Source organism: Prionailurus viverrinus, chromosome A2 (assembly GCF_022837055.1).
Source record: "Prionailurus viverrinus isolate Anna chromosome A2, UM_Priviv_1.0, whole genome shotgun sequence".
Lineage (NCBI taxonomy): Eukaryota > Metazoa > Chordata > Mammalia > Carnivora > Felidae > Prionailurus > Prionailurus viverrinus.
In genome coordinates, this window is record NC_062562.1 from 147,656,593 (window position 1) to 147,678,731 (window position 22,139).

General features: G+C 40.7%; 2 long non-coding RNA genes across 3 annotated transcripts; both read right to left on the reverse strand.

Annotated features, from left to right (window-relative positions):
* Positions 1-1,029: 1,029 nt before the first annotated feature.
* LOC125161270 (uncharacterized) lies at positions 1,030-11,083 on the reverse strand. 2 transcript variants are annotated; one of them, XR_007150520.1, is made up of 3 exons: positions 10,962-11,083; positions 5,903-5,960; positions 1,030-1,070 (listed from the first exon to the last, which is right to left on the reverse strand). It is a non-coding gene; the product is annotated as an uncharacterized LOC125161270 (long non-coding RNA). The 2 variants fall into 2 exon arrangements; XR_007150519.1 differs by lacking the exon at positions 1,030-1,070 and adding an exon at positions 3,014-3,180.
* Position 11,084: 1 nt separating this feature from the next.
* LOC125161269 (uncharacterized) lies at positions 11,085-21,948 on the reverse strand. Its single transcript, XR_007150518.1, has 4 exons — positions 21,861-21,948; positions 21,265-21,377; positions 16,559-16,767; positions 11,085-11,226 (listed from the first exon to the last, which is right to left on the reverse strand). It is a non-coding gene; the product is annotated as an uncharacterized LOC125161269 (long non-coding RNA).
* Between the last annotated feature and the right edge of the window lie 191 nt (positions 21,949-22,139).

A 22,139-nucleotide genomic window follows, 5' to 3' on the forward strand; every position in this document is an offset into this window, starting at 1 on the left:
AAGAATTCGGACTTTATTGGGGGAAGGGGTAGCAAAGATAAAGGGTAAACCCATAAATGGTCAGCTTTGCTAGGATGATTGCTCTGACAAGCACTGAGTGGTATGAGTGGTGAACAGAAGGATAGAAGATGGGAGGACCAGTTAGATCGTGGTAGGGTTTAGACAATAGGAATGGATAAAGAAGGCAAACGCAAGTGACGTTTTGGAGGGAGGATTGACAGGGTTTGGTGACAGTTGGTTTTGAGATGCAAAAGATGACTGAGGTTTTGAGCATTGATGAATCAAAGGATGGAGATGCTAGGAATGTAGGAGGTTTGCTGGGGAAGAGGCCGAGTTTGGTTTCGAGCATATTTCATCTATTCTGAACACATCGGCTAATCGTATAAAACAAAAGACAATTCCCGACTCCCCTCTTTTGGAAACCCTTCAGTGCCTTCCCATCTAGCTCAAAATAAAAGAAGTCCTTATGGGGCGCTTGGGTGGCTCAGTCACTTGAGTGTCTGACTCTTGATTTAGGCTCAGGCCATGATCCCAGGGTCACGGGATCAAGCCCCATATTGGGCTCCCCACTGAGCATGGACCCTGCTTAAGATTGTCCCTCTCTCCTTCTGCTCCTCTCCCCCACTATGAGCATGCTCTCTCTCTCTCAAAGAAAAAAGAAAGTCCTTACAGTGGCTGATAAAGCCTTACATGTCCTGACTGCCCGCTTTCCTTTTGGTCTCCTCTCTTTCCACACACCCCTCTTCTCAGCAACAGGAACACTCTGGCCCTCTTGCTGTTCCTCCAGGACTGTTCAATAAACAGAAATCTACCTTAGGGCCTTTCTTGGTGTTTTCTCTGCCGGAAAGCATCTTCGCTCAGATGATTCTTATATCTTGCTTCCTCTCTTCCTTCAGCTCTTACTCAAATGCCATCCTTTTAGAGAGGTCTTTCCTGATCATTCTATTTAAATAGCAACCCCCAACCCCTTACCACTCTCCCTTCCCTCAGTTTGCCGATCTCCACAGTGCTTATCACCATCTGATATACCATGTATTCACTTGTTTATTATCACATTCTGGAAACTGAAACTGCAAAAAAAAAAAAAAAAAAATTAATGATGTAATAGGCCACTGTTTTCAAGGGTACACTGAGATTTGTTATTCTCACACGTCATTCTTGGGACTACACCTTGATATAATCCCTTTGAAAAGCAATTTGGCAGTATATATAAAGAGTCATAAAATGTTGATGTCCTGGAACATTTTATGTTTTGAAAATTCTGAAAATCAATTCTAAGAAGGTAATCTAAAGCATGGAAGAGAAAATATACAGGAAAATGTGTATTGATGTGATATTTATAATATCAAGAAATTGGAAAGAGTCTAAACATCTAACAATACAAGTAAATTACGATTTGTTTAACAATGTATTATTCATATGTTAAAAGGATAGTTAGGAAAACCTGGTTAGCAACAAGGAAAATGCGTATGAGACAATCTTATATTTAGGGACACCTGGGTGGCTCAGTCCGTTGGGCATCCAACTCTGGCTCAGGTCATGATCTTACGACTTGTGAGTTCAAGCCCCATATCAGGCTCTGTGCTGACAGCTCAGCTTTGGATTCTGCTTTGGATTCTGTCTCCCTCTCTCTCTCCTCTCCCAGTCACACACTGTCTCTCTCTCTCTCTCTCAAATATAAATAAACATTAAAAAATTTTTTTTAAAGCACGGGGTCACCGGGGTCGCTCAATCGGTTGAGCTTCCAGCTTCAGCTCAGGTCATGATCTCACGACTCCTGAGTTTGAGCTCCACATCACTGGGCTGTGTGCTGACAGCTCGGAGCCTGGAGCCTGCTTCAGATTCTGTGTCTCCCTCTCTCTCTGCCCCTCCCCCACTCATACTCTGTCTCTTGCGCTGTCAAGAATAAACAAACATTAAAAAATATTTTGGGGCGCCTGAGTGGCTCAGTCGGTTGAGCGTCCAACTTCGGCTCAGGGCACGTTCTCACAGTTGGTGATTTTGAGCCCCACGTAGGGCTTTGTGCAGACAGAGCAGAGCCTGGACCCTGCTTCGGATTTGGTGTCTCCCTCTCTCTCTGTCCCTCCCTCATTCGCACTCTGTCTCTGTCTCTCTCAAAGATAAACAAACATTAAAAAAAAAGAAAATATTAAAAAAATATTTTAAAAAATAAAAATAAACATTAAATAAATAAATAAATAAATAAATATAAAAGCACAGAATCCATAATTGTATACAGTATGATTTCCGTCATCTTCAAATATACATACAGAAAATCTAGGAGGAAATAAACTCAATCGCTGATATTAAATGCATTAGGCAAATGGGATTCTAGGTGGCTTATTTTCTCTAAATCTTTCAGATTTGCTGTATTTGTCCTATCCTTCCTGTAAATGAGGTGATTTTATTTTTAAAGCAATTTAAAAAAAATTTTTTTTAAATGTTTATTTATTTTTGACAGAGAGAGAGAGACAGAGCATGAGCAGGGGAGGAGCAGAGAGACAGGGAGACACAGAATCCAAAGCAGGCTCCAGGCTCCGAGTGGTCAGCACAGAGCCCGACACGGGGCTCGAACCCACCGACTGCGAGATCATGACCTGAGCCGAAGTCAGACACTCAACCGACTGAGCCACACAGGCGCCCCTAAAGCAGTTTTTTTTTAATCATCAAAAGAAACTGCTGCTACAACCCAACATACTCTCTAGACTGCATTGTTGGGTACCAATGGGAAATGTGAGTTTCCAGGCCCATGGATGCTGTTTAGGACTGAGGGCCAGTGTTTAGGACTGAGGGCCACTGTCACAAATGGCTGGCCCTACAGATCATTAGCCCCCCAATCTCAGCTCCCCCACCTCCTCATTCCTAACTTTTTCCTCTTCTCCACTTGCCTGCACAATTATAGGCTGTGTCCTCCTGTTTGTGATGGTCTCAAGTATGAAACAATGAAATCAGAAAGAGCACAACTCGCTCGTGCTTCTTGACGACATTTATATGCATGGACTGAGACTAAGCCACCTCATCCACATCTCCATCTACTTTTTCATTTTCCTTATTGTAGCCTACTCCTTTCCCAATTGGCTGGCATTTAGGGTCCCCATGTGTTCTTCTCCACAGTGCTTATCATCATCTGATACATTATGTATTTACTTGTTTATCGTCACAGCTTAGAAACTGAAATGGCTAAAAAGAAAAAAAAATGACTCAGTGTCTACCCACTGTCAATTAAACTCTATATATCACCTCATTTTATCCTTTCCATCCAGCAAAACAAGTGTTAGTCCCATTTTAGGGATGAGGAAACTGAGTCTTCAAAAAGGTTAGACAATTTGCCCAAGTCCACTTACTAGGAGGTTACCAAGTTGAAATTGAAACTCTTATCTTTCTGACCTCAAATCCTATGGCCTTAGCCTGTACATTGATGAACACATCTTAAATATTCAGATAGTCTACATTGATTTATTATATAGAAATAGCCTGGGTGAAATAAACAATTGTATAACTGAGTATTTCAACCTGAAACTCTCCGGTGACTGGTGCCTTTGTGTCAGAAGTAACTGGCTCGTTGCTTCAGATTTTTTCTGTGAATGTCCACAGTGTGGACTCAGTAACAGGGTGGGTCTCCATAATGATTTGAGACCCTAAAATCAAAAATTTGAAGTATTTTAACTATGTTGGTTATCTGCAGTATTCTAAGTATTTAGTTATTAACTAAAATCTGGGGGTTTTTTTTTGTTTTGTTTTTTCCCCAATGTTTATTTTTGAGAGAGAGAAAGAGAGACAGACAGGGGTGGGGCAGAGAGAGAGAGAGAGAGAGAGGGAGGGAAACACAGAATTTGAAGCAGGCTCCAGGCTCTGAGCTGTCAGCACAGACACAGGGCTCGAACTCATGGACCGTGAGATCATGACCTGAGCTGAAGTTGGACACTTAACTGACTGAGCCACCCAGGCACCCCTGATTTTATCTGTTTTGATTAATGACCTCACTTGAAGGATTTAGAAGCTCTCCTTTGAAACCAACAGCAACTTTATTGCTAAAACAAATTAGTTATTAAATATTAAGTTAGATCCTTTTGATTGGTTATTTGGACTTAAGAATTGAAACTATTTTAAAAAATTGTTTTAGGTTTATTTGTTTTGAGAGAGAGAGCATGTGGGGAAGGGCAGAGAGAGAATCCCAAGCATACTCCACGCTCAGCATGAAGCCCGATGAGTCTCAAATTCATGACTCTGGGATCATGACCTGAGCTGAAATCAAGGGTCAGACACTCAACTGACTAAGCCAGCCAGGCACCCAAAGAATTGACACTATTAATAGAAGACATGTAAGATGTCAAAAGGAATGTAAAATCCAGTTATGACTAATACTATTTCAGAGGAAGGTTCTAACAAAAAAAGATATTTTTTGCATTTAATAATCCATTTGTTTCAAGTAATACTTTAATAAAGATTCTAAGCAAATTCGTCGTAATGAGACTGAAGGAATTGAATAGCATTTTCCAAGAAATATTGCTCATAATGTTCACCATTATAACAGTTCAACAGTGTTCTTTCTTGTCTGCCTTCTTTGGCTGAAGTCCCTGGTAGAAAAACCTTTCAGCTCCTGACATAGACGTGAGAAGCCATAATGTAATCATCCTCATCATAGCTAACATTTTTGAGTGCTTACTGTGAGTCAGACTTTGCTACATATTGCACTTGATTATTTCGTTTTAATGCTCAGAAGCCAGAAGTGTAGGCACTATTGTTATTTCACTTTATAGAGAGATAAAGAAACTGAGGCATAGAAGTATTTAGTGACTTATTCAAGAGACAGCATTTAAAATGAAACACGAGATGTCATATTGGTTGTTTTGCTACCTCTATGACCTGAGAAAATCACATTTTTAAAAAGGAATACCAAGTTTGACTTTACAGATTTTATGTTAAAAGGAAAAGCGAATGGCTTTTTGAATTGCCACGGCTGTTGTGCCAGTGATTAATTCCACCGGAGAAGTGGTTCCATGAGAGTTGAAATTTTAGATCTAAACGTCTGCGAGTGAGTTTTCCTTGGGTCATCTATGCTTTTTTCGTGACCCTTTGCTCCATCAGTCTGCACTACAAACTTCCCTTCACTGTAAGAAAGTTTTTTTCTCTGTGGGTTTTTAAGCTGGTGGAGCTGTCCTTGGTCTGAGAGGTCCCAGAAGAAAAGTTTTGCCTGGGCTCTCTGACCTGTCACAGAAGTGCTGCACTTCTCAGCTGACTTGTAGAAATCTACCAGCCCGCCACATAGGAAACATTGGGGGAAATTCTTAGGAGAGGCCATGGAAACTCTAAAGGATGCCATTACAGTACGTTTGTATGTTTCTCTCCATTTAAGCACAGCTTTCCCACCGTAGACAGGACATGGAGAATCGAGTTCACTTACTCAGTAAACTAGTTTGAATGCCTACTTTGTGCATAATACAGTTCTAAACACCACAAAAGATATAGATAACCTCCTGCCCTCAAAGACTTTGCATTCCAGTGAGAAGACTTTTACACATAAGGAAGTTAAAGAACCCAATATCATAGAGGTGAATCAGAAGCCAATAGAGTGCCATGGGTGTCAGGAGTAAGAGGTTCAAGGCAGGGTAATGGGGGAGGCGGAGAGAGGCTATAGCAGTGAGGGGGTCCTCAGGGGAGAGCAGGAATTTAATAGTGGCCTCGAGGAGGAGGAACCTAGCCACAGAACAGACTGTAGAGTTCAATTCCGCTTACTTAAAAACAAAATAAACAAAAATTGTATTTGTACATTAAATGCAGAGGGAAAGAGTTGGAAGGATAGCTAGCAAATTGGGAGGAGAGGAGTGCCACTGGCAGATAGTGGGGAGTGGAGGGAAGGGCTAGAATTCATGGGGACTTTCAGTTTGTACTGTATATATACCTCTATGTTGGTTGAAGAGCTTTCCAAGGAGAATGTGGTCACGCATTATTTTGGGTACCTAAAAAATACAAAATTGACAAAAAGAATGAATAAGAGCTGAGTTTACAGAGCAAAAAGCAAAGAATATTCCAGGTGAGAAGAGCAGTCTGAGTCAACTCACGAAGGCGGGAAGGTACAGGATGTGCCTGGAGAAGAGTGAGGATGTGAGTGGGACCAGCACAGAAGGGATGGATGTAGCAGAAGGTCAGATTGGGGCCAGTGGTCAAAGGCTATGAATGCACGACCTGGGAGTGTGAGCCCTTCACCTTCGGCCAGAAGCAATAAAAAAACGTCTTGGAAGGATTTGGTTCAGGGTTGATTAATCCAGCTGCACAAAGATTCATTAATTAGTGATCACACTTGAATACCCAGCAAAGTTATATGATATGGATTCAAATGTACCTGTCTTGCACACCATGAAAAGCCATGGAAGTGCCTCTGGTAGCAAGAAAGGCTCTGACTTAGGCAAACCTGTTGTTAGACTTTTCAGGAACCACTGAAAGATGGAAATGCTGTCAAATGCAATTGGGGAGCAGCCACGTGTGCTTGATCCACAGGATTAATTTCACCATAAATCTTTGTGTAATGTTTGACATCTATGATGAATAATTCAAATATATGAGGGAGATTTTGATCCCTAGCATATGAGAAATGACTGAATCAAATTTGTAAAATTTGAGTAAAAATTACTTGATTTTAAAAATGAAATCAGATGCATTCTGTAATATGGTGTTTGTTTTAGTTAATTTGTCTTTTCCTTGCATGAATTGGTGAAATCAATATTTTCTTTAAACTTGTGTTTCTGATGATAGCACTGCTCCAACACTATATATGTACACATTGCATTTTACTCACACTCCCACATAGAGATGTTCATACAACAGACACAATGTGACAAAAATCTATAGCTACCTGGGAGTGGGGAAGGAACCCTCCCACAAGCCAATCTTAAAGGAACATTAAATCTAATATGAGGAGAAATACTGTAGCTAGTTGAATCTTGAGTCATGCATTGTGACTCATTGTAAATGATTGGATTCTGAGTGAGATATTGACCAGCAAGTGGAAGGGACGCACATCCCGGTCCCAGAATGATGATGCTAGTTAGGTTTGTAACAAACGTGGCCGCCTACTGCAAATTATCTTGTAACCCGAGTGATGCTTGAGGAAGAAACTGACAATTACATGTAATTTTCACTTTTCACCTTTCTTCTTGTTCAAACTCTAAAGACTTTTAATCCCCATCTTTCGCCCCACAACCCCACCCGACTCGATCTGTTCCTGTTCAGAGGCAGATGGAGTTCTTAATAGGCATAACTGAGTTCCCTGCCTGACGCAGGGAAAACAACAGGGGACAAGATAGATTCAAAAAGGCTTTACAAGTCCACTTTACAAGTGGACAGAAAGATTGCTGGTTTCATATACTGTATTTTCCTCAGAACCCCTTCTCTGTTCTTCTTAACCCTTCTTTATCCTTTAAAATTGCTTTGTGGCATGTCTTCCCATCACGAGGATGAGGCAGCATGAGGCATCTGACCTTCGTGTGTTGGGAGAAGGCAGGAATGCAAGGCGATCCTGTGCCTTAGGTGATTAGATAGACTCATAACGAATTTTAGGAAGACAATTTGGGGGATGATAAAAAAAAATCCTTTAAAAATATCTAGACCAGAAAAAGAATTCCTTTTTTAAAAAATTTGTTTATTTTTTATTATTTTTTTTAAGGCTTATTCATTTTTCAGAGACAGAGACAGAGAGAGAGAGAGAGAGAGAGAGAGAGAGAGAGTGAGTGGGGGAGGGGCAGAGAAAGAGGGAGACACAGAATCCAAAGCAGGCTCCAGGCTCTGAGCTGTCAGCACAGAGCCCGACGCGGGGCTGGAACTCACGGACCGTGAGATCATGACCTGAGCCGAAGTCGGACTCTTAACCGACTGAGCCACCCAGGCGCCCCCAGAAAAAGAATTCTTCTAATCATTTTAAAGTAGTTCTTAACACTGATTTCATCAAGTCAATCTGGTAAGTATGTACTACTATCTGCCAAGTTGAATAAAAAAACAATCCATGTAATCCTGATAGCATTGTGCTAATAATCTGCATTACAGAAATACAGAATCTCTACTTCTAGTACAGTTTGGACAGGGGAAGTCTGGTCTCCGCCTCTCTCCTCTCTGTTTCTGTCTCTCTCTGTCTTCAGCTAAATGGGCACTCTCTATGTATCTTCGCTGGGGAAGCATGCATCGTTTGCCTTGTATCTGAGTAAGTCTGAAACCCCGTAGGTGGGGGGGGGGGGACTTTTTCCTGAGTTTAATGCTTTCTTATACATGGAGCTTCTGTGATGGAGCTTCTGTGAACGACAACAGCTTACGGAGAGGCTGAGAAAGGACATTTATGTGTGCAGAGGTTAGCGAGAAGTTCATTCTAAGCAGAAAGATGGGAGCTGATGTTGTCACACAAAACTTTTTAAAGAGAGGAATGAGTAAAGATTGGTAAAGAACTGATACACTAAGGTAATGCTGAGAGAACATAGGAATAGCTCGTGAGTTAGGATATAGTTTGGACCAAAAATAATAACCATCCTGAATTTATCTATTCGTACATTAATGTTTGTGATGAAACATGAAAAATGGACAAAAACATAAAGATCACTCTGCTGATGATACTGCAGGCCCCCCAAAGCAAAGGAACATACACCCCATTCATTCCCTGTTGACATCAGTTTATCAAGTGTTTGCGACCTAAAATGAGGGGGGAAGACTTACTATCTTTAGTTCATTTCTGCTTTCCCCCTAAGTTCAGGGATAAAACTTTTATGTTTTTATAGGTCTAATATTTTATTACGTCTAATTTTACTTAAATGCATAAACATATTGAATGTTTATAATTTATAAAATGGCCTGTATATTTATAATTTACTTATATGAAATAATTATTAAAACGTACAATTAATAGTGTCCTTAGGGTCGTATATTTTAATGTATTAAAGTACTTGCTCACAAAATTAAAATACCATCTTTTCCTTAGGTTAAATATTTTAAGTACAGGGGTGCTTGGGTGGCTCAGTCAGTTAAGCGTTGACTTCAGCTCAGGTCATGATCTCATGGTTTGTGGGTTAGAGCCCCACATCTGGCTCTGCCCCGACAGTATGGAGCCTGCTTCTGATCCTGTCTCCCTCTCTCTCTGACTCTCCCCTGACCACACTCTCTCTGTCTTTCAAAAATAACCATCAAAAAATATATTTTTAAGTACTTCAGAGTTCTGCTTTTGTGATATTAAGAAATGTTTTATTTTATGGGTTTTTAAAAGATTTATATTAAGTGGGTTTTTTTTTTTCTTTTTTCTAACCAACAGCTAAATTTAGAGATTCTGTCTTATGTCACAAATAATCCTTATCAGTACAAAATGTTTACATTTGGGGGGACTATGGAGACTTCTTGTCCTTTAAACCTTATTTATAAAGTTTTTGTCACTTGTTTTTTAATGTCCCTCGTATTAGCTTGCCAGCAATAAGCAAAAATAAAGCTGGGACTGTGTCAGAAAATTCACTGGCCCGCATTCATCCTTCTTCGGCAGAGTTTACTCAATAGCATTCCCCATTCAGCTACCGTGCCAGCCAACGGAAACAGCTAGTTGTTGTCTGAAATGAGGAATAATTGGAAACATGGTTCCTGTTTCTTTTTCCTGCAAGTAACAATTCATCCATTTAACATTCTTTTGGTGCTCTTGAATTCCGTTGTAGACAGCATCGTGTTCACCAATCTGAGGGAGGTTAACCTTCTATTCCTGCTGTTGACCCTCCCACTGTGACACAGTGATGACCATCTGATGGCCTGGCACCTCCACCTAGAGTCAGTTACATGCAGTGCCAGCAGCTTTGTGTAGGGAGATGGATGGACATCAAGCTGGAAAATGCTAGGCTGGGAGAAATCATAATAATTGTAAAAGATAGGGCTCTGTGCTGACTGCTCAGAGCCTGGAGCCTGTTTCAGATTCTGTGTCTCCCTCTCTCTCTGACCCTCCCCCGCTCATGCTCTGTCTCTCTCTGTCTCAAAAATAAATAAACGTTAAAAAAAATTAAAAAAAAAAAAAGGGGGGCGCCTGGGTGGCTCAGTCGGTTAAGCGTCAGACTTTGGCTCAGGTCATGATCTCGCGGTCGGTGAGTTCGAGCCCCGCGTCGGGCTCTGTGCTGACAGCTCAGAGCTTGGAGCCTGATTCCGATTCTGTGTCTCCCTCTCTCTCTGCCCCTCCCCTGTTCATGCTCTGTCTCTCTCTGCCTCAAAAATAAATAAACGTTAAAAAAAATTAAAAAAAAAAATAATTGTAAAAGATAAAATTTCTAGCTGTTATGATCCCAAGTCTGTAGATAAAGAAACAAAACCCTAGAAGGTTAAGTAAGTTGCCCAAGGTCACTGCCAGCAAGTTGTAGAACAGACCATCTAGTTCCAGCATCTTTCCTCTGTACCTGATACCACAATAGCTTTCATCCTCTACGGCCAAGTACATGATTGATTTTGTAAATATTCCACACACCTATAAAAAGATTGCATATTCTCTTTTTTGTAAGGTATAAATTTATTTTTTTATACTATATATGAATCATACATAAATTCATATATTCATGCATATATAATAAGCTTATAGTTATATTATTATAAGCCTATAGTTATTATTATTATATTAAATAGTTTTATTATATTATATATTACATTCTTCTATATTCTTGCTTGTGTTTGATTTCATATTCTATCAAACTCTGAAAGAATTGAATGAAAACCTACTACTAAGCTTGCCATTTCCTCAAATTCTGCATGTCTTTCTAGTGGATTCTCTTCTCTTTTAACACTCTCTGGTGGTTTTGATTTAAAACAATTTTTATGCTATGCTTTTTAGTGCATAACAACTGACAACTGTTATGTTTTTTCAAGTTTATATCTGTGCCACAGGAAATTGAGCTGACTACAAATAAAATGATACCAAAATAATAGTGGCTGAATAGAAATGTGTTTTTCTCAAACATAAAATATACCTGGTGGTAAAAAGTTCAGGGCTGGTATAGTGGCTCCATGGTCATCGGGAATGCAAGCTCCTTTTGTCTTCCTGCTCTGTTACCTTTTAGTATGTGGTATCCATTTTCCAAGTCATGGTTGCAAGATGGCTTCTGCAGCTCCAGCCATCACATGTATATTCCAGTCATGAAGGAGGAAAAAGAAGTCAGAAAAGAATAGCTTCCAACTCAGACGTCAGCAGGCCCACCTATCAACTTATGTCTGCTTACAACTTATTGTTCACTCCTAATTGTAAAATAGGATAGGAAAATTAATTTTTTATCTGTACACATTGCTGTACCGAATTAAATTGAGGTTTTGTTAGCAAGGGTAAAGAGGGATGGGTGTGGATGGCATAGGCATCTAGCAATCTCTGCCACTGTGTGGCACATTCCATCCTCTTGTTCCTATTTAATGTTTCTGGCCTTGAGTTTGATATTAATATTGTCACTCCTGGTTTTGGATTTGCCTGACATACATCTACCCAATCATTTATTTTCCAATTTTCTTTGCCATTTTATTTGAAGTCAGTTTCATAGTTTAATTTTGTTTTTCAACCTAACCTGAAAGTTTGTCTTTAAAAGGGAAATTTGATTCATTCAAATTTTTGTGGTAATGGATATATTTATTTTCATTCTTTTTCTTATTACTTATCCTTCTTTGTTTTTTTCCCCTTTCCTTAGGTTTACTGGCTTGATCCTATTCCTTCCTTCCTTCCTACCTTCCTTCCTTCCTTCCTTCCTTCTTTTCTTAGGGAGAGAGAGAGAGAGTGAAGGAGGGAGGGAGGGAAGGGGCAGAGGGAGAAGATCTTAAGCAGGCTCCATACCCGGCATAGAGCCCGACACAGGGTTTGATCAGATGCTTAACCAATGGAGCCACCCAGGCACCCCTACCCCTTGAGCCTATTTTAAGAGTTATTTCCCTCCCTCTGTTAAGTTGGTAGTTTTCACATGAAGTACTTAGTTGTCTTAAATAATTAAATGTGGTTTTTTTTTTCTGATGGAATAACCATATCCCTGCATCTCAGAGACTGATTGTGAATATACTGAGGAAGCAATGCAATTTATTTCTTCAAAGCCAAGTCAAGTCATTGGCACCATGTAATAATTGGGGAAGTTTATTTTCCTCACTCCCTTCAACATCACACGTAGACAGCAACAAACTCAAGCAGAGCTGGAAATGAGCCCTGTTTTGACTGAATACCACTCCTGTGTGTAACACTTTCCAGATTCCTTTCAGAGTCTAATTACTAGAGGAAAAAGGAAAGCTATTGTCCTGGATTTTAAAAGTCCACATGGGAAAGAAATATGATAAGTGTTCATCTTTACCTTTCTTAAGTCTTTTTTTTTTTTTTAATTTTTTTTAACGTTTATTTATTTGAGAGACAGAGCATGAACAGGGGAGGGTCAGAGAGAGAGGGAGACACAGAATCCGAAACGGGCTCCAGGTTCTGAGCTGTCAGCACAGAGCCCGACGCGGGGCTCGAACTCACAGACCGTGAGATCATGACCTGAGCCGAAGTCTGATGCTCAACCAACTGAGCCACCCAGGCGCCCCAACCTTTCTTAAGTCTTTACTGAATGCAAAATCAGTTATCGTGGCTGATAAAGCAAATAACCACAGGGAGTAACAGTGCAACACATTCTGTGGTTGGCTCTTCCCATTGTGTTGGCTTTAAAAGAAGTTTTAAAACCTTCTTCCATGGAAGGCTTGAGTTCTACAAAGTTTGTTATAGTTCTGTAAGGAACTTGCAAATGACATTTAGCTTTACATTACTTGGTGAAATTATTAAGCCTTTTTTGATACTTTTACATTTTCATGAATATATTATTTCTAAAAGGAGCCTTTTTTTCTCTAGTCTGGCTTCAAATTATACCTTCCACTTCATGCCACAGCAGTATACTTGTTCCCAAGAGCAACCAAAGATCTTAAAATTAAGCAAATGGTACAAATCTTACCATCTAGGTAAGAATTTTGCTGTTTTACCAGGGGGAACAACGTAAAGGAAGAAATCGAAGTTTTGTTAAAGCCATATGACTTCTACCCAAATTCATCATTCTAATTTACTTCTTTTATGTATTTATTTTTTTGATTTTTAATGTTTATTTTATTTTTGAGAGAGAGAGAGAGAGAGAGAGAGAGAGAGAGTGTGAGCAGGGTAAGGGGAGAGAGAAAAGGAGACACAGAATCTGAAGCAGGCTCCAGGCTCTGAACTGTCAGCAGAGAGCCTGATGTGAGGCTTAAACCCAACCAACTGTGAGATCATGACCTGGGCCAAAGTTGGACACTTAACCAACTGAGCCACTCAGGTGCCCCATTATTTCTTTCATTTATTTTTATTTTTATTTTTATTATTTTTTTTTTGAGAGAGCACACAAGTGGGAGAGGGGGCAGAGGGAAAGAGAGAGAGTCTTAAACAGGCTCCAAGCTAAGCATGGAGCCCAATGTAGGGCTCAATCTCATGACCATGGGATCATGACCTGAGCCCAAATCAAGAGTTGGATGTTCAGCCAACTGTGACACCTCAGTGCCCCTCTAATTTACTTTAAAAAATTATTATTATTTTAGATTCCCTATGGGTATGATTTGGCTACAAATTGGTATGCATTTTGATAAATCTTAGAACAATAATACAGCATGCTATTTGTACTCTGCAAAAAAATTTTACATATATATGTAATTTGATATATATATATATATATATTTAATAAATGAGTAATATGTTACATATAAGAAACTCTCTGCCTTGAAACATTTGCGTTACAAGATTTGTCCTGGGCCTTTCTCTTTAGGATCAAGAATGGAGTGACCCCTCGTTCTGCCACTCGCTATATATCATTGGGGCAAAGGGACAAAGAGTCAGTTCTGTTGTTGGAAATGCTTTCTTTCCCATTATCACTATTTCCCTGCAGCATGTTAGTCAGAAGAAACAAGGCACTGTGTCACAGGTAGAGAATAATTAATAAATTAATAAATTTAAAATTTACCATCTCCTCCTCCTGTTTAGTATTTTTCTTCTAGTATGGACTATTCAAGGAGCTGGTCCCATGTCAGCCTCAGGAGAGGTGACAGAGATACAAGAATGAAAAAGAAAAGTGTCTGATAGGGACATCTGGGTGTCTCGGTTGGTTAAGCATCAGACTCCGGCTCATCTTGATCTCATAGTTCGTGAATTCAAGCCCTGAATCAGGCTTACTGCTGATAGTGCAGAACTTGCTTGGGATTCTCTCTCTCCCTCTCTCTCTCTGCCCCTCCTCTGCTTGCACTCTCTCTCTCAAAAATAAATAAACATTTTTGAGACTCCTGGGTGGTTCGGTCGGTTAAGTGTCTGACTCTTGATTTCAGCTCAGGTCGTGAGATCACGGTTCGTGGGTTTGAGCCCCATGTCGGGCTCAATGAAGACAGTGTGGAGCCTGCTTGGGCTTCTCTCTCTGCCTCTCTCTCTCTCTCTAAATAAACATTTTTTAAAATTAAAAAATAAAAATGAGGCTTGCCAAGATTGCCCTTATGTTGAAGCTGGATGACAGGTTCATAAGAATGGGTTCATTTTTACTATTCTTCTACCTTTGGGTATGTTTGAAACTTTCTGTAATCAATTTTAAAAGAATAGAAATGAGGTTTCCGAAAACTGTTCTGGATCAGTTAATTCTGAAAAATAGTTTTCTCTTTTTATGCCCCATAAAAAAGGGCATCTTAAATATGTTCATTAATGGAGTTCACAATTGGTTTGGATTCCACATATCACCAAAATGCCTCAACTCTGTATATAAGTCCTGCAGTTGGTACTCTGTGATTGAACTTGGGGAAGAAAAAAAGGCTCAATCAAGCAGCTTTCATGAATTAACCAAAAATACTGAAATGGAACATTTTCAGTAAAGATGACCAAAAAAAGTCATTAGTTCTCTAGTTGCTTCTTCTTTCATGTTACTAAGACTAAGAGTATTAGAGAACCAAAAATCCATATAATAATCTCTAGACTATACAACTTAGTTTATGTCTTGGTGTCTCCATTTTTTTTTTCCAGTTAAGTGAGAAGAAACCTTGTGCCTAAATTTGATATCTTACAGAAGCATTTGAGGAATAACCATGTTTGAAAGGGGAGTTTTCTAATTTATCATATAGAATTCTGTTACTATGGAGAGATTGTCTTCTTTGCTAAGAACAAGTAGAAAATGAAGACTCTAAATAAACGAACCATTCTAAAAGTCTGTTTCATAGTGTCATCTCTTTGTAAAATTTCTCATATAAGGTGCCACTTTTTCATTTTCTTCTCAGCTGGCCTGGGCTTAGGGCAATGATCTGACACTCCCATGTATCAAGTATGTGCTAGAATATAGAAATATACATAATCCTTGCCTGGGGTACAGCGGAGTAGGCAGATGTGACACAAAAAAAGGCTCTGGAACTCTAGTGAGTTACAAATGCTATTGGTCTCCAGGAGGCCTATGTGACCATGGCATGCTTTGTGACTTTTTTGGTTGATTTGATTAAATGTCAATCAAACTTTAAGATAACTATAGGGTGAAATGCACTAGGAGACATTCTACACAGAATCAGAAAGATGTAGAGCAGCTTTCCACTCAGATAAATTCAAATCCTGAGAAGCAAAACCCCTGAAGAACTGAATGTAGGGAAGAGAGGAAGACACTACTTTATCATTAAAAATCAATCAGATATTTACTAAGTGCCTCTTCTGATGATTTCTCACATTTCAGTAGTTTGCAAATCTTGGTTTACAAAATACTCTCACATACATTATCTTATCCGATCCTCCCAATGAACCAATGATGTGAGTGGGGCAATCTTAACTTGAAGAAATTACATCTCAGAGATTTCAATGCTTCCTGAAAGTCTTAATCCAGCTAGATGGGGCAGGGGGCATGGAAGCCACCCAGGTCTCAGACACCGTCTCATGGTCATGCCCTTTTAACCACCCAGTATTGTGCCCCTCTATTCTGTGTTTGGTCCTGTGGTGGATTCAAAGGAAGCAAAGCCATGATCCCTGCCCTCAGAGAGTTTATGACCTAGATGGGAAAATGCAAGTTTTACATAATGAAGCAAGCAGAGAATTATTAAGCATTAAACTGTATGAAATGGGCTATATCTACAATAACATTTGGGCTATTTTAATTGGTAAATAAGGTGTGATAAATTCTACCCAAGCACTGGAACATGCACTTGCAGGTGCCCAAGAATGCTGGTCAACTGAATGTTTCTCCAGTCTTCCAGCCAAGCAATCCATGCTTTCCTGGACGAGTCCCATGGTTAATTCTTTTTTTTTTTTTTTTTTAATGTTTATTTCTTTTTGAGACAGAGAGAGACAGAGCATGAGCTGGAAAAGGGACAGAGAGAGAGGGAGACACAGAATCTGAAACAGGGTCCAGGCTCTGAGCTGTGGGCACAGAGCCCGACACAGGGCTCGAACTCATGAACCGTGAGATCGTGACCTGAGCCGAAGTCGGATGTTTAACCAGCTGAGCCAGCCAGGTACCCCTCATGGTTAATTCTTGGCTGGGAGGAAAGCCTGTAGAGGAGAAAGGAGAAGACAGTATCTTTTCATACACTATCATGTACTTACAGGTACAATCTTGCACCGTGCTCTGGTGACACATGGTTGATTGCAAGAGCCGATTCTTAAAGTGTTGAATCACTTTTAGCCTCTGTTGAACCTCCATCTGAGAACTGGAAGCTTGTGGAAGTGAGTAGCCCTGGCACATCTTCGTTAGGTGCTCTAGGCCGTCAATGGAGGCTACGAAGCAAATTGCTTCTTTGCTTCTTCCTATTTACCTAATCACAGAGGGAGTAAAAGAGAAGTAAGAATGAGTTGAATTTTTTTTTTAAGGCAACTGCCTAGAGGCAGAAGAATGGGCACATTTGTTCTACACCCAGCGGAACCGTGGACTTCAAAGGTCTACAGGGACTTTGTGATCATTTTCATTTCCTAATGTTCTAATGCTCAAACCTAAAACTTTCCAAACCCATTTTTGTTTCAGAAGCAAAATTCTGTTGGAAATATCTGTTCTTTATCAACAGAGCAAATCTGTCCTCAGAGATACCTGCAGGCCAGCCACTGTCTCTCCCTGTCTATATCTCCCCCACTGAGTGGCATATTACCTGAGAGGCTCCAGGAGGACTTCCAAAGCCTTCAGTGAGTGACTGACAGCAATCTTTTAAAATAATGCACATGGTTATCCAGGTTACCAGCATTATGGACACACCTGTGTGGTCTTCTTCAACGTGCTGATTAGCTAAGTGTCCATTGGAGTAGGCCAACATGGATGGATCTCCTATATAATCCTGCTTGCCACAGGTGAAGAGTCCAAACACTGGCCACATGGCAGACCAGTGCCGGAGTCATTCCTCAAGCATTGATGCGTGCCCACCAATGCGAGGAGGCGAGGGCGTGGGAGAAATCAACTTGGAGTCGGAAGGCAACCTTAACGAGCTATGAGTAAATGTGAGGGTATGCTTCGGAGGCACCGTCAACACTTCCAACAACATTGCTCACTTACACTGAGCGCTTGAGTACAAATGTGAACACATTTTGTTTGACTCCTAAGCCCACGCACATAGCTGCTACCACTGGACTATTCAAGCTCTCAAAGATGCAGCCATTGAATTATTTTTTCAGGAGTGGCAATGGATTTATGCTGAGTCACTCAGACTTTGATTTCACCCAGTGGTTATGAAAATGGGCTCTAGAATCAGCTCTGTCACATACCAGTTGTGTGACCTTGGGCAAGTGACTTAAAAACTCTCCATGCCTTTGATTCCCCACGTGTGAAAAGTGATAATTATGCCAGTTACCCCATAAAATTGTCATGAGGGTTCAATGAGTTTAGACATCTAAAGAGCTTAGAATATCACTCAGCACACACTATACACTGTATAAGTGTCAGCTATTTTCATTTGTTCGTTCTTCTAATATTAACACCTTAGATCCGGACACTGCTATGTGTTGAGATGTAAAAAAAAAATAAGATACAGCATGTGCCCTCAGTGGGCTTACACTCTGTATTGTATAGCTTAGTGTTTTATTTATCTTTTTTGCCTCACAAAACAGAGGTATTCGACACATGTTTTTGAATGTATGGATTGGGGATTTGAATGGATTGGGGAAACGGGCAAGAATACCGATCATTTCAGTTAAATGACTCTGTTGAACAGTGCCTGCCACCTAGTAAGAGCCTGGCACCATATAAGTATTATTAACTATTTTAATTATTAATTTGGTAGGAAGAATGCTGAGACTTTGTGTGTGGACTGGAGGTTGGGGGTGAGAAGGTGGAGGAGCACTTAGGGAAGTCTTCCAAGAGGCAGGATCACTGAGCTTCGTTTTGATCAGCGAGTGGGTGTTAGCCAGTAAGAAAAGAGGACTAAGTGTGTTCTAGGCAGAAGGAACATTGTGTGCAGAGCTAGAGAGCCGTGAAATAGCACAATACATTCAGGGAACTCCGAGTAGGCAAGTACGACCAGAGTCCCATCCTCGTTGTGACATACAGCGCACATTTGTTAAATGAGTATTTGAGATTAGAGGCTGGGAAATGAAACAAAACAAATGAGGCATCGCTTGTGTCACCCTGGCCTTTAGCATTGACTCAATAGCCAGTCACAGACTAGGTGGCTGGGGAATTTTCCATTGTTTAGTGTAGTACTTGCCCTGGTACTAATGTTGTTAGTCTCCATACAGCTCTGCTCTGGAAGAGCAAGCCCCTTCTTAGTCCTCTAATCGAGGAAGTAAATTGACCTAATTTCTCTGTTTTTCAAAGTGATTGAGCTGAATTACAACAAAGTTGATGGCATCGTGGTATAGATGAAAATGTTTTTTCACAGTAACGCAGATTCTCTAGATCAAGGGTTAGCAAACTATGGCCTGAGAGCCAAATCCTACCCACTGCTTGTTTTTGTAATTATGTTTTTTTTGGAACACAGCCATGCCCATTTGTTTACATGTAGTCTAGGGCCACTTGAGCACTATAACAGCAGCCTTGTGACAGAGACTGTATGGCTTGCACAGCCTAAAATATTTACTAGCTGGCTCGTTACAGAAAACATTTGCCAGTCTTGCTCTAGGGTCATCTCTTCTAATCTGACGTTAAGTAGAAATCACCTAATATTTAAGACAGAAGACTGAGTTGGTTTAGAACGAATATGGCAAACAATAGATTATTAAATTTTTAAAATTCTCTACCAAGGAAAGAGAGGATTGCAAATATGTTAGCCGTAAAGAGTTCAATAAATCTGTATAAATGAATAAACATAGATTCTGTGATTGGCCTTCAGAGTTGACCCGAGCTTCTGGCAGTCGGGGGGTGGGGAGAGGAGGTGTGAAGAAAAAAATGAAGGGAATTGGTCACTGTTTTCAGTTACTTGTCACTTCATAAAGAACCACTTTAAAATGTAGTGGCTTAAAACAGCTACCATTTACTATTTCTCATGAGACCGTGAGTTGGCTGAGTGTTTTTGCTAATCCAGGCTGGGCCTGGCTGATCTTGGTGGGCTTGTCCATGCATCTGTGGTCGGGTGGTACATTAGCTCTGGGCTGGCTGGGCTGGGATGGCCTCAGCTAGAACGGTTCATCTCTACTCCACATGATCTCTCATCCCTAGCAGGTTAGAATGGACTTAAGCAAGGAGCCATGGTGGGTTCCAAGAAAGGAAGTGGAAACACATACTTGAGGCTCAGGCTTGGACTAGGCACCCTGTTACTTCTGCTGCATTCTTGTGGTCAAAGCAAGTCAAAGACCAGTCGGGAAATAGACTCTAACTCTTGGTACGAGTTACTGAAAAGTCACATTGCAAGGAGTAGAGAAACAGGAAGGTGAGAATTGGGGCTGTGATTGATGTCAATCAATCAGCAATTAGACCAGCATATAATCCAACCATATATTTTTTTAATCATCTCTGTGGTCTAACGTGGAAAAGAATAGTCATCAGGCGTCTATTCAGCCCCACCCACAGGTATGAATCACCAGTATTGTCAACTAAGAGGACCAACATCTTCTAGGTAATGACAAACGCAGAGGAGTGGAAAGAGCCTGTCAGAAGTATGGTACGTATTATATGAGACCCAGACCCGCATTATAATGCCAGTTGACAAATTTCACCAAGGAATTAGACCCAGTCTTAATGGATTAAGGGGATAAGCAAAACCATCGTTACAGAAGTAACCAATGACTAAACATTAGCTTTTGAGACTAAAGCCTAAACAGACCTACACTATTCCTGTTGACCATTCACACTCCCATCCACTTCTGTTTTCAGTTGGCATTAAAATTGGTCACCGTACTCAAAGATGACATTGCTATCTATGGATATGGGTGTGATCAAAAACACAGATAGGGAATAAATATTCTTTTTTAAAACTTAGGAGCCATCTGAGGATATAATCTTTTTATGCTGAAATATCTTCATTATTACCAAACTTGCCTCAATAAGTAATAAGTATAAATAGCAACAGTGGATGTCAGAAATCCTCCTTAACTCTTCTTTTCCTGGTATCAGGGGATGTCAGTAAGAAGAGAGTAGGCATAGGTGGTTCTTGCTTAGGTTTGAGAACATTCTTTCTGGCCTAGAACCAGTCAAGGTGTTTGGCCTTGTCCTCAAGGTGCCAATGGCTTTACACGTGTTTGTTCATGGAACTGCCACCATCAGACTTCTGTAATAGCAGCAACAGTGCATGGGGAGGAACATAACAGGATTTAAGGGACTATTAGACGCCTGTTGATTCAGACACCAGGACCAGCTGTGAATGGAAATGTATGTCAATTTAGATAGAGGGAAAACAAACTGAACTGTTATGATTGAAGAGGTGGAGAGGAAGCTTTCAGAATGCTTGCAGATGACTCCTTTCTGGGAGGATTGCGGGGAGGTAGGGCTGTCCTAGGAAGAACAAACGAAGCTTCCAAAATCTGGGTGCAGGAAATCAGAAGTTAACCTTGGGCGATGTCACATAAAGGCTAAATGATATAACATACATAAAACAGCTGGCAGAGTACTTGGAAGGGTAGACCTCAAAAAATGTCAGTTCCTTTCCTCTCTCTGCATCTCCCAACCCACCCCAGGGATTGCTTAAAAAACAGAAGACCTGCCAGCCAGTGGCCATTGGAAAGATGTCAGATATGATAAGCATTTGATAGGTGGTAAAGACCAACAGAATTCACACTCAGGTGGAAGGAGCAGGGCATGTGTCACCTCCCCTGCCCCTCTCCTTATCACAGCTTGGAGGCAGCACAACGACATTCCTTCCTTCCTGCAGAGGAAGTGTGTGTTCTCTCAGACCTACCTTGGCATTCCTTGATGTCTTAGAGAAGCAGATGACCCTGGCTGAGCAAGACAGTCAGCAGAACAGCAGCCCTCGATGCTGCAATTGGAAATTTCCATTCTTTGCTTGCAGCTCTGAAAAAAAAAAAAAAATCTGAAGAGCCCAGTAGCTGGGAAATTTCCACGATGGAAAATTTTAACATATTCTTTAGCTCTAAACTCTGCAGGTTTATGGAGACTATTTTTTTTTCTTTTGGTAATTTCCTTCTTTAACAATAATTTATGAACGTGGTAACACTACAGCTGTGGGAATGAGGAGGGCAAGATAACTTGCAGGAGAATGGGTATCGTTGGCTAGCGTAGGCTGGGCTGTATACACATTTGACCACCTGAAACAGAGAAATGCAAATCACTACAAGACCCACTGGCTGGGAACTTGTCCAAAATAGAGATAGTTTGCCCTGGAACACTGCAGAGAAATCTGCATAGAGACTGGGAGTAGAAAGTAGATGGATACAGCTTTGGAATAGGAGATGGTGAGTTCCATTGCTGCAAAAAGAATCTCAGGCAGATTCCTTAGCCCACTGCTTCTTAAAACGAAGCATGCATATAAATCACCTGGGAATCTTGGTAAGAGGCAGATTCTGATTTGGTAGCTCTGGGGTGGGGCCCGAGACCCTGTATTTCTAACTGGTTCCCAGGTGATGCTCATGCTGCCCTTCTGAGGACCACACTGTGAGTGACCAGACCATCAACAACATAAACCTTACCACTATGAGGTCAGCTTGCCTTCCCTCAACAGCAAAGCACAGTCAAAGGGCAGCCAGAGGTGAGCTCCCTTGGGTTGTTCTCTTAGGTTACAAAGCTAGGGTCTAAGAGTAGAAGTGAATGCCTTCT